We start from the raw sequence: 12,919 nt of genomic DNA, 5'->3' as shown, positions 1-12,919 counted from the left end.
GTATGAGGGCACACAGCCCTCCCAACTGCCCAGCTCCTCCCAGGCATCCATGCCAATCAGAAGTCAGAACAAGTCAGGTCCACAGCAACCAGGACCCAAACACAGTGCCAGGAGACCCCTCCACTCTCCCGGGAACCCGCCCGGGAAGGAAGCTCTTCCGGCCGTCCGCTTCACCCTTGGCGCTCCCTCACCTGGCCGGGAGCCCCCCCACACACACACTCCTGCATTTGGGGCAAACGGAAACTGCTCCAGGGAGGCTCTGCGCTGCCTGCTGGGCTGCTGACGCCAGCTCAGAAGCCCTGCGGGCAGCCCCTTCTCACGCCCAGCCTGGATTCTGCGGGCAGCGCTGGGCAGCCTCAGGGCGTATCACCCTGCTGTTCTGCATGGTTGCCTAGGGCAATGCCCGGTCCCCAGGTCGGGAAAGTGGGACAGATCTGAGCAAGAACGTTTGACGCCAGGGAGGACCATGCTGCCCTGTCCATGGTGCTGACTGAAGCTCAGGCACGCGAGGCAGTGGGGTTGGGCCAGGAGAGCAGCCCCACTGGACACCCCAGCTCCCTCAGATCTGCCCCCTCCAGGCTGGAGTCAGGGGGCGAGTCAGGCCAGGGTCACCCCCTCCAGCTGCTCACCTCCGTACCCTCTGCAGGGGGCCTCTCCCTGCAGGATGGCGGCTGGGGCTGTGGAGGGCGAGGGGCTGGGTAGTCATTGGGGAATGGGGTCATCGTATGCATTCCTAGAGACCCTAGGGGAGGGGTCCAGCACTGCTCTCGCAGTCGGGGGTGCACCAACACCATTCTGGCCTGCAATCCCACCGGGAGGGTCGCAGTCCCTTTCAGGAACCCTCCTGCCTGCTTACCTTGGTCCCGGGTCAGCCCGCCGGGGGCCCCGGGCTCTGCCATGGCCCACGGGCACCAGCCCCACTGTTACCGGCACAGCCCGAGGGGGCCAGGGCCCCGCGCTGGCCCCCAGCGCCCTCCAAGCCCTAGCCTGAGCCGGGGCGCCCTGCACACAGCACCCATACCGGTTCAAAGCCCGCTGCCCGCGCCGCCAATGCCGGGCACGCCGGCGAGGAAGGGAGGGGAAGGGGCGGGGCGAGGCGCCTCGGCCACCACTGGGACCGCCCCTCCCGCGGGAGCCCCGCCTGCCCTTAACCCTTGGCTGCCCGACGACGGCCCGCCCAGGCTGCTGTGGGCGCCAACAGCTTAGGGGTCTCAGGCGGCACTAAGCCAGCTGGCTCAGAGGCCAGAAGGGGAGGTGGAGCCGGCTCGCTCCTGCCAGCAGCTCAGCGACCACCTGCCATCCATCCTTCCCCCTCCCTCCAGGAGGCAGCCCTCCTACTCAGGAATAACTACACCCGCTGGGGGCAGAGCCAAAAGCCCTGTCTGGCAACACCCACCCGATTACCACAGGGCCCGGTGGGCTGGATCCAGGAGTGCCCCCGGGCTGAGACTTCAGGGGTAGCTGAGGTGACATTCCACCAGCTGCCCTGGGCTGAGGGTGTCCGGCCTCCTGGGGGCCTGGCCCCAGGGCCAGCTCCAATAAAGGCTCCAACCCTTTTTGCATCAAGTCCCCCCACCCCACCGTGTCCAGGAGTGCCCTGGTTAGTCCTCACCACCTGGCTGTGCAGGCTCTGGCACCAGGGGAGGCTGAAGGGTGGACCCTACTGCCCTGGCACAGGGTCCTGTCAGGTGCCTGGGATCAGAGGCTGAGGCCTGTGCTGAGCTGCACCCCCTCCCATCTCCTGGCCCATCATCAAGCCCTGCCACCCCCAGGACCTGTGGGGAGCTACCCTGCTGCCAGGCAGCAGCCCCACTTTCTACACCCCTTACCCCAGCCGTCCCTGCCTGCAGCCAGCCTGGCAGGGTCCCGGGGGCTTGGGGCCACTCATAGGGATGCTGGGCCCCGAGGTTGGGAAGGCCAGGCAGGAGGACAGGCCTGCACAGCAAAGCTCGGGGCTGCCTCTGGGCTCACACCTTAGGGTGTGACGGCCTCCTGCCCAGCGAGGTCCCCAGGTGCGGAGGGGGAGGGAAGCCAGTATCAGTCTTGCTGCCAGCTGTGTCCTGCCCAAGGAAAGCCCCTGGGCCTGGCTGCCTGGCACCCTTAAAGGGCAGCCTTCCCCTCCACTGACACTCATGGTGCCCTGACAGAACTCTGGGACTGTCCTCTGATGGACCTGTGTCTTCAAGGCCACACCCAGCCAGGGTCCCAGGGCCTGTGTCCACACCACTGAGCAGAGCCACTGTAAGGGGCATCCTCCTGTGGGCACCAAGACTGAGTGAGGGTCCTTGCTGGCCAGGGCAGGAGAGGGCCCTGGAGCTGTGGTAGGGTCAGCCAGGCCAAGAAGAGGGAAACAGTCCATTAGTGTGGCCAGAAGCCAGGGAGCCGCGAGGGTGATCCAGGTCACCCCACACCTGGGCAAGTCCTCCAGGAGAGAGCCAGCGGCACCACATCTCAGGGCAGAAGAAACAGGCAGGGAGGGGGAGCGGGGGAGAGGAGACAGAACACCTAGGCCAAAGAGAACTGAAAGTGGGGACGAGGGACGAGGGACACTGAGGCCCCCCTCTGTCTCGGGGGCGGGGTGCAGAGCCCAGCCCAGCGTCTACCTCCTGGAGTGGATGAAGGCACACTGGAAAAGTCGGGTGAAACCCAAGTTCAGACTCTAATGAATAATCCATCTGCGTGGCCAGCCCCGCCCCCCGCACTCAGCAGGGAGATGATTTCCGCTAGCACGGCTGCGATTAAAGGGGTGATTAAAACCCTGCTGTACATGTTAATTTGCCAAGATTCTCTCTCCTAGGCCTCCTTTCTGGGCATGTAGGCAGAGTTCTGACTTCAAGAGCCTTAGGCCCAGGAGGGGCGGCTGGTGAGGAAGAAACTGAGGTCCCCAGGTGGAATCTTCTCCTCGGAAGAGGACCACGGGAATAAAGTCAGGACCCCCATCCTCTCTGGGGTCCTGAGATCAGGAGCAGGGTCACCACACTGCCCTGCTGAGCCTAAGCTCCTGCTGCAGAGAGAGGGCAGTCCCCCACCCCTGTGGACCCCGCTCCCTGGGATGGGACCTTGCCGTTGGCTGCCCCATCCCTGCAGGGCCAGTCTAAGGCTGGATCTGGCTGTGGGCTCCCACTGGGCCTGCCCATTGCTATGCAGGCATTGCCAGGAAAGGGACCAAAGGACACATGCGCAGAGGTCCTGGGCCAGGCCTACAGGTGGACAGAGCCCATCCCCTCTCTGTGCCCCGACGTTCAACGGGAATACTACACACGTGTTCACACGTGTCCTAGACTGAGGCTCTGTACCACGTGCAGCCACTCCACCACCCTCCAGGATATCACTGATAACCCAGATGTCCTCCTTGGCAGAGGTGACCCTGAGGGTCCATTCCCTGTTCTCTTGTGTTTCCTGGGAGGTGACCACCACAGCTTCATGCTGCCCACCCAAGACCCCACACTGTGTCCCTTTCTAGTCTCTCTCAGTTGGCAGGGAGGGCGTTTCCTTGCCCTACGGACTGGAGAGAGGCCTCAGGAGGGCCAGGGAGCTGCCCAGCATCCCACAGCAGCAGGAGGCAGCCGAGCCTTGGCGGAGCCCAATCCCAATTCCCCCAGGATAGGATTTCCACTTGCAGCTTTGCAGTCCGCCCAGAAGTAGACCTCCTGGTGACCTGAACAGATGCCCTCCACCTCCAGTGCCCAGATGACCCGGAGGGAGTTCCGTGACCGTGCCTGCATCAGGACGACTGGCTCAGGGCCCACGCTTATGCTGTGTTGAGCAGTAAGCCCCAGGGTGGGCCTCCGGAACTCAGCCTCAGAGAGGATGGGGCCTGAGGAGGCCTTCAGCCCTAGGGAGACAGAGCCCCAGGCACGTCTCCCAGCTGGACTGGGCTGCAAGCCTTCCCCTGGGGTCCCAGAGCCCTCTGCTGACCAGAGGGCAGCACTGCAGGCTTTCTGGGGCAGCCGCCCAAGGAGCAAAGCCCGCTCCCAAGAGCCCACCGCTGGGTTGTCCAGAGTGATAGCCAGCTGGGGGTGGCCTAGGCGTGATCCAGGAGATGTCAGGGGGAAAGGGGCTTCACGCAGGGCAGTGCCCACATCAGGAGGCGGCAAACCCCGGTTCAAGTCCTGGGGGCCTCTGTGAACCCTGAGGGAATTCACTGGCCATCTGGCCTCCATATCTGCATCTGTCAACCTGGGAGGGCTGGCAAGCCCAAGCCTTGAGGAGAAGGACCGTGGGGAGGGCAGCGGGCTCTCTCAGGGGGTTTGGTGGAGCCAGGCCTTCCTGCACCAGAGGTCCAAGTGCACTGCCCTCTTTGGGGGCCACCTGGGTGAGTAGGGCCAAGAGCTCTGGCTCTGCTGTTCTTGGGATCACAGGGGCCTGGCCTGGGCCTGGGCAGCAGCAGCCTCCAGAACCAAGAGGCCACAAGGGAGTGGGGCCTTTGCACCCTCAGAAGCCTTTGGGGGCATCTCAGGTTTGGACTTATAACGCCATCCTTGGAGAGGTAAATCTCTCAGAAGAGTCAGGCTGCTCCCAAGGGCTGGGTGCCCCAGATGCACCTGGTTCCACCCAGCTGAGCAGGCAGGGTGCTGTGGCTTACCCCCCAGCACAGCACCGGGCACAGCCAGAGCCCTGTGTGTCTCTGTTTCTGCACCTCTGCGGCCACTTCAGAATGCCTGAGTCGGGAGGCCTCCGGAGACCACCAGCTCTGCCTTCCAGGTAGGAGAACTGAGGTAGAAGGGTCCTGTCCAGAGCTTCAAGCTTCACAGCTGAGCAGGGACAGAAGCAAGAGCCCACAGCTTGCCCTCCAGGTGGGCCCGTCCCCAGCGGTCACAGTGGCCCTGCTGACCCTCAAGCAGTTGCCCCAGGATCAGCCTGGCACAGACATCAGGACTCCCTCTCAAAAGTGCCAGGTGTGTAAAGGTGGAGGCACAAGGGCCCAGGTGACAAGTTGGTGCTCACAGCCCCGATGCCAGGAGACACAGGGCCAGCAGCCCGTGTCTGAGACGTTGTATTAATCATTCAACATCAAAGCCATTCAGTGTTGCTTCTTGCCTGGTACAAGAGTCCTGCCAATGTCACAGCTTCTGCTGGGAGACTGGGCTGCCCCGGAGGGCCTGGCAGGAGGCCAGACCCACCCCCCACGTACCGGCTGAACAGCCTCTTGCCCTGGGACGTGGCGGGGGAGGAGGGTGCAGGCAAGTGGCTCACTGGGTGAGGCAGGGATGCTGGTCTTTGGGGACACCCTTCCCCTCAGGTCCCAGCATGTCCCCAGTTCAGAGGTCCCCTGCTGCCTCGACCCTCAGATCCTCACGTGGAGTCAGGCCCACTGATGAACATGACCCAGGTCTTGGCTCTGAGGTTCAGCGGCTACCCAGAGGCACACAGCCTGGAGAGGAGGAAGATGGGCCAGGAGGGAGCTGGCCTGACCACAGCACCCCTCAGGTGACGGCTGTCGGGCTGAGGAGGGCGGCCACCCGGCCAGCGTCCACCACGCCCAGGCAGAAGACTGGAAGGGACCAGAAGCAAAGCGAAGAGGCTGGAGGTGGGGGCCACAGAGGTGCGAGGCCGCACAAGGCGTGGGGTCATGCTGGCTGGACCCTCGCTGCCCCAGAGCACCCTGGGCTGCCAGGGCAGGAGGACAGCTGCAATCCCAGATCCAGCCAGAGAGCAGGGGCTGCAGATGGCCCCTGTTTGGGGTCAGGCTGTGGAGGCTGGAGACAGGGTGACAGTGCTGAGGTGCCTAAGGGGGTGGAGGCCAGGGGGTGGAGGCCAGGGGGTGGAGGCCAGGGCAGCCAGAGGGTCAGGGAGCTTCGGAAAGGCTCTGGCCTGAATCACCACTGCCACTCCCCCAGGTATCGGTCAGGTTCCACGTGGGCCAACGGCAGCCGGCTCTACCAACGCCAGCTGCCGCCAAGGCATACTCACACCCGCCAGGCTCCACGCTCCCCAGGAGGCCTCACAGCCCCACCCAGGCACCAGTGGGAGGGGCCTGGCCTAGGTCAGCAGGTCAGGGTCCTTTCCCGGGCTGCAGCGGCCCCAGCAGACCTGAGGCAGCCAGAGCTGCCCTGGCTGCCCTCCCTGCCTCCCCGCACCAGGCTGACCTAGATTCTGTGCCCAAGTGCGGCAGCCATGCAGAACTTCAGCCAGCCTGGCACTGAGACAGGTGGGCAGGAGTCCAGGACCAACTCGGCCAAGCAGCTACCAGCAGGGCCCCAGGACACACCCGCTGCAGGGTCCCATGGGAGCTGCCCACGATCTGCCCCCCCTTCCCAGTCTCTCCCTCTACCGGGCTCCCAAGGTCTCTCCCAGAGAGGGACTCTGAGAGGCTCTTGCCCACTGCCCACTAGGCTGGCCCTACCCAGGGCTGGAGGAAGGGGAGAGGGCAGCGTCACCCACTGCTCAAGGGCCCAGCTGCACCAGTGGCCAGGGCTCAGCAAGGCTGGGAATCTGCTGGAAGCCCTTCCTGAGAGCAGCTCCACAGCCCCAGCCTCTCTCCAGACCCAACAGCCAGCCCTGCAGGAGCGCCGCCTCCCGGCCGCCCCGGCCTGTGCTGCAGTACCAGGTGCTCAGGCAGCTGGTCCTTCCGCCTAGGGACTGCTCCAGCCCTCTGGCCACTCACGTGGATTAAAACCACAAAGATCTTGGAAAACAGAAGCACAGGGACCCTGCGTGCAAATGTATGCAAATAAGCCCTGCTCCTGGCCAGAGGGGGCCTTGCAGGCCCACAGAGCAGCTACCCCAGTGCCGAGACAGGACGGTCCCTGCCATACTTCCCTGCCCTTCTCCCTCCTCCCTGATCCCACCCCCATGGCCAGCAAGCATTTATTAAGCACCTACTATGTATCAGGGATGGCTGAGGACTGGGGAGGCTGCAATGAGCCAATCGGAAGCAGTTCCCAACCCCAGAAAGCATCTGGTGGTGGGGCAGAGCAATGCAGTTGGCCTGGCTCCGTGGGGAGCTGTAGGCCGTGGGCCCAGGGTCCCAGAGCATTTGGAAGGTCCTGGAAACAAGAGGCCTCTCCCCTGGAGAGCCGGGGCTCTTGGAGGCCTGGGGTGCAAAGGATAGCTCTGAGTATGCGAGCCCAGCCCCACTGGGGAGCAGGGCCCCTTCCTCAGCCAGGCCCAGCACTGGAGGCAAGGAAACGGAGGGCAGGAAGTGGCCTAAACAGCTGGATCCTGCCAGCAGGGCACCTGGCCCAGGACGCAGCTCAGCGCACGTGACCAGAGCACCAGGGCCAGAAGCACACGTGGCAAGACACTGCTGACGGACTCTGCCCTTGGCCATCAGCGCCTGCCCCTCACTGTGCCACAGATGGACAGTTCCATCACCAGAGCCAAACTGAAACTACCTCCAAATGCTGCCTGCCCCAGGCGTTCCACAACGATCTCATCTCACTTGCAAGTTATGTGCTAAATGTGTCCCCAACGTGCTTTTCAAACACCCTTGTTCCATTCAGAAACCACTACTCGGTGTCTACTGGTAGAAGGAGAACCAATACCAACCTGAGTGGGAGCTCTGGGGTCCCCAACGACAAAACAGAAGGCTCCCAGCAGAGAGGGCCGTGGTCGGGGGAGCTCATCACCCGGGACCACGGGCAGAGCGCAGCTCGGTCCTAGACTCGGTGGACTCCCAGCAGGTGGTGAGAGCTGCACCCGTGAGCTGGTAGCCATGAGGTTCCACGGGGTCCGAGGCCCACCAGAGCCCCAGCCCCAGGAGACCGTGGCCTGGTGGCCAGGGAGAGCAAGGCAGGGCTGCCTCTTTACAAAGAGCAGCTGGGTCACTAGGTTCAATAGCACCTGGAGTGCCCCAGTGTCCACAGATCCCTGCTGCCTGGGCTCTGGAGAGACAGTCCAGGTTCAGGGGTGGCCATGCACCAGCCCCAACTCACCCAACATCATAACACTCACAAGTGGTCGTGTCATGCAGGCCAGTGTGACCCTGGGATCCAAGAGGTCGAGGGGAGTCAAACCTGGCAGCCGGACCGTCCCTGGGCAGACCACAGTCATTGTAGGGACTGTGCCTCTGTGGGGTGAGGGTCTGGGTGGGGCTCTGTCAGAGGACAGAGCCAGTACCCACACTGCATGACCCAGCACTCAACCCACTCTGGCCTCCCCAGGCCAGGCCCTGGGGCATTTGTCCCAACACCTCTGCCCTGGGAGACGAACCTTCAGATCTGCCAAGGGAGGCCAGAGAGCAGAGGCCTCACCAAAGGCACGGGGCCGGCAGGGAGGTGCAGCGAGCCGCATCCCACCCAGAGGTGTGGACCCCAGCACAGAGAGGGGGTGGGAGCACACAGCCCGGGAGGCCCCTCCTTTTCCCTCAAGCCCAGAGAAAGACACCGATGACTTCCTCATCTGGGTTCCCGCCAGAGTTCCGCCAAGGTGTCAGGGCCTGGGGGCAGCTGCCTGGTCCAGCACAGTGCAGTGGACTGTGAGCGGAGCTACTGCCCTGGCAGCAGGCACTGTGCGCTGGAGGGCTCAGTCCTGGGCGTCTTGTCACCACGAGCCTCGCCCTGCTCTTGCGGAGATGCAAATTCTATGAGCCTCCCCAAGTTGACCTCTCATCAGCCCCTTCTGGCTGACCACACAGCAAGTGGCCACCTCCAGGGGACCAGAGGTGAAGCCACACTTCCCCCCAAGCCCAGCAGCAGGGGCCCAGGTCAGATCAGCAGGCCAGGGAGCTCTTCTAGCTCCACCTCTCACGTCTGTGTGGAGGGCCCCACGGGGCAGCCCCTGCTCCAGATTCCTCAGCTGGTGGGGCCCTCGCTGCCGCCCTCCCCTCCCCACGGTGGCCAGATACTGGGCCAGCCCCTTTCCCACAGAAAGACCTTGGCAAAGTCTCTGCATGGTAGAGACCGCCTGCATGCCTCACAGGGGCTGGACGCTCACAGGTCCTCCTCCTGCCCCTGGGCAGCCCAGTGCCTTCTCCGAGGCCCCAACCCTAGCCAGTGACCTCCCTCTGCTGTCAGGGCCTGCTGACAGGTGGGACGGGTCCCTCTGCCGGCTGCATGGTGACTGTTACCTGTGTCCCCCGGACAAATCCCCTGCCCTGCCCTGGGCACCATGACCTCGACTGGCCTGCCCTTGGTGCCAGCCACCTCCCTGCCACGTGCCACCTGCCTATGTCATGGCCCACAACGACCCAGCGCTAGGCAGGCCGATGTTTATTTTTTCTTTAAAGTAAAAAAAGAAAAGGAAAGAAAGAGGGTGAGTCACTGGGGTGTTCAAGGGGAAGGCTGAGCACAGCGGCCCCAGCACCGCTCCCTCCTGAGGACGGGAATCGTCCCTGCCCCTTCCTCTCCGAGGTCTGGGTACTGCGTGAGGCCGGGACTGCCACTCAGCCTGAGGAAGCTGTGGCCTGGAGAGTCCTCCGGGCTGACCTCTGGGGCCGCAGGTCTCCCATGGGCTCTGCTGCCCCATCGCAGCAGTGTGTCCCAGAGCAGGGGCCACGAGAGGCCAAGGGGCTTCACATCCTACTGTCACAGTCCACCTGGGGGCTTCCGGAGCACAGGTCCCATCCCATGGCCAGAGAGTGGAAGAGAGGGGGGTGTGGGGACCGGCAGCTCAAGCCAGCTGCTCGGCCCAGACCTCATTCCTGTCCCGGATGGTGGGTGGGGCCAGTCCAGACTGGCTCCCCAAGAGCCCTGGGTACCCCAAACCCCAGGCCACTGTGGACAAGGTCTGTTCAGCATGAGATGACCACCTAAAGCCCCTGCTGCCACACCTGGGACCTGAGGACTGGACTGGTCAGACCCTGGGTTCTGGGGATAGCTTCTGCCCCTAGGAAAGAGGTGTCATGCTGGAGCCCAGGTTGGACAGAGAGGGCCTGACTGGCCTAGGGAGAGTGCCTTCACCTTTTGCAGTGCCAGTCACAGTGAACCCCGGGGTCCCCTCTTGCCTGGAAGCCCAGGAACAGCCACTCCACTTCCCCGTCCTCTCCATGCTGGAGGCCAGTTCTGAGGTTGAAGTGGGCTTCTCCACCAAGAGCCCTGACCAAATCGAAGTCGGAGGAGGGCCCAGTGGGGAAGCTGAGATCCAGGAGGGAGGGTGGCCTGTCACCAGCCATGGGGGGACGTTTAGGGGGCCCGGGTCTCCACGCTGCCTGTGCCTTCCCGTGTTCCCCTCCACCCACAGGAATCAGGGGTCTGCTGGGACCACAGGGGGCCACAGCCTAGCTGGGCTGCCAGGCAAGCCACCCTGTGACCTCACATGTCCCCAGGGGCAAAGGCAGTGGTGACGGCTGAGTCACGCCCACAGCTCCCGAAGGCTCAGCTGAGCGCAGGGCAATTTTCTTTTGAGGAGAGGCGGAGAGCGCAGGCTGCGCCAGCCAGAGACGAGGGCTCCGCGTGACCTGCCAGCTTCTCCCAGTCCCGGGGCAGGAGCCTGACCAGACCTAAGGCCTCCTAGAGGAGCTGGCCACCAGGTCCTGTGGGCAGTGGCTGTGCTCACTGGCCAGGTGGGCTGGTGACCCTGCCTGCTGTCTAGCAAGTGTCCTTGGGAAGTGCCAGGCCTTCCGGGGAGTCCGGTGGGAGGCCTGGCATCTCTGCCCACTCCTGCCTCACCCGGGGAGCCTAGAGGCCCAGAATAGAGGGAGCCTGGAAGGGGGTTCTGGCAACTTGGGGACCCCGATGGCAGCCCCAGGTCCCAGGGGCACAGGTGGGCTCTCTAGGTCCTTCCAAGTCCCCCACCGCTCGGTCTGATGATCCCCAGGCAACGCCGTCTCCTTACAGATGCGGAATATAATGATTCCCAATAATGCCAAGCCCAAAATAACCCACAGTGTGCGGCTTGCAGCTCCTCGCAGGAACGGGACTGACTCAAACACAGCTGCAAGTCGCTTTAAAAATATACTAAACACGCACAAACACACACAAAGGCACACAAACACAAACAGCCCTCCACCCCCGCGTGCTGCCTGGCAGGTATACGGGGTGAGGATGGGACACGGCTAGAGGAAGACCCTGCCCTTCACCCCTGGGGCTGGAGGGGCCCCAGCAGCAGCTGGCGCAGGGCAGATGCATCTCCCAGTCACCCCAGAGACCCCAAAGCTAAACCTCTCACACCTCAGGACCCCGGCTCTCAGGGCGGAGACTCACCCCAAGGGAGGCAGGGTGCCATCAGGGTAGCAGGTGCTTGGCTCCCTCTGAGGGTTCAGTGGGACAGCTCCAGGCTGCTCCTACGCTTTGGGGGCAAGGGTACAGGGAGAACAGGCAGAGTGTGACAGGCTTCCAGGCAGCTCAAACACCAGACCAGCACCAAGCAGCCAGTGGCAGGTGCCCACTGTCCTCTCCCACCAGAGGGTCCCGGGCATGGGCTGGCCCAGAACACCTGCATGGCCCTGGGGGCACAGATGTGCAGGTACATCTGTCCAGCATCACAGGGACCTGGCCCGAGAGGCTGTGGGAAGGAGTGGGCCCCTGGGGAGGTGGCCCAAGGTCCAGCTGCCACTTGGCAGGGAGTCCCCAGTATGGGCAGAGGCTGCTGGGGGACCCCCACACTCCTATGCAGCCCCAGGCGGGAGTCATGCCACCCCAGGTTATGCCGTGTCACTCATGCCAGAACAGAGCGCACCACTGATCCCCACAGGCAGGAAGCAGAGCCTCTCAGCAGGCGTGAGACCCTCTGGGAGCTCTCTGGGTATCCCTGAGTGTCATCCTAAACATTGGATGGAAAGAGAGCCAAGCATCTGCTGGGAAGGGGACAGGTGAGCCGTAAGCCCATGGCTCCTGATGGGGCCGCCAGTCACCCTGCAGGTCAGCAAAGCGTGCTGTTGATTGGGCTCCCAGACTGGAGACCAGGTCTGGGCCTGCTCACCCCTGGTTCCAGGGCCCACGAGTGCTTGGCAGACAGCAGCCTTCATAGCAGGCACTACTCAAGGGAGGCTGGACGGTGAGGACAAGGACCACAGGACAGGGCTCAGGACAGTGGGTGTGGGGCCCAGCTCAGCCCAGCAGGCTCTCTAGCTCTGCTCCTCTAGAGCTGCCCCTCCTGCCCCAAGATGCAGACAGGCTACCACTGGCCCCTCACCCACCGGGGCTCCGGGGCCACCTCTGATCTGGAATTTCACTGTGACCCATGGCCCCACTCCTGACAAGTGGGCCACAGGCCTGGCCTAGAAACGGTTGCTCAGACACTGGCGAGTCACGCGATCTGCTTCACGGCAGGTGGCCAGCAAGGGCTACGGCAGAAGGAGTCTGGGTCTTGGCTTGTGGGCTCCTGCCCTCCACCCCCACCTAAAGGCTCCTGGAGAGCAGGTCTGGGTAGCCCTCCTGCTGAGGGTCCCCGGTGCTCCTAAGACCCCCCAAACCCTGGGCTCACAGAGGCTCCCCTGCACCAGGGTTGGAGGCTTCTCTCAATGCCCTTCCTGCTTGGGAGATGCAAAAGAGGCTACCCAGCAGTCCCTGCCCACCGCTCCGGGTGCCAGAGACAGTGGGGGCCATGTGGGGAAACTCATGCCCAGATCGGAGCCCCTCTGACCCCACCTACACTTGGCTGCTGGAAGGTGCTGGCTCGGCCACTGCTCGAATCTGCTGGTGACAGGGCATCCAGGGGCTCAGAGGACCCCGGAAAAGGGACAGCAGGTTGTGGGTGCCAGGTATGGCTTTCCCTGCGGAGCCTGGAAGCTCTGGACCACAAATGGAGTAGACAGAAGGGGCTGTGGAGGAGGAACACCTTGCCCCTCCAGGGGAGTGGCCCTGGGCAGGCCCCAAGGAAAGAGTTGCACCCAGCAGGAGGCTCCTTCAAGGGGGCCATGCCAGCGTGGAGACGGACAGGTCTGGGAGCTCTCAGTAGGCACCCCCCAGAACCAGACCCAAGGAGGGTGGGACGAGATGCCACCAGCAGGATCCTCCTCCAGGCTGCCATCTGGGCCCTGCCTTGGACAGCCCTGCCCTTGGACAGACCCGAGGGAAGCCTTTCTGGGTTTGCTGAC

Source organism: Marmota flaviventris, chromosome 10 (genome assembly GCF_047511675.1).
Source record: "Marmota flaviventris isolate mMarFla1 chromosome 10, mMarFla1.hap1, whole genome shotgun sequence".
Classification (NCBI taxonomy): Eukaryota; Metazoa; Chordata; class Mammalia; order Rodentia; family Sciuridae; genus Marmota; species Marmota flaviventris.
Note: the sequence above shows the minus strand (reverse complement) of the source record.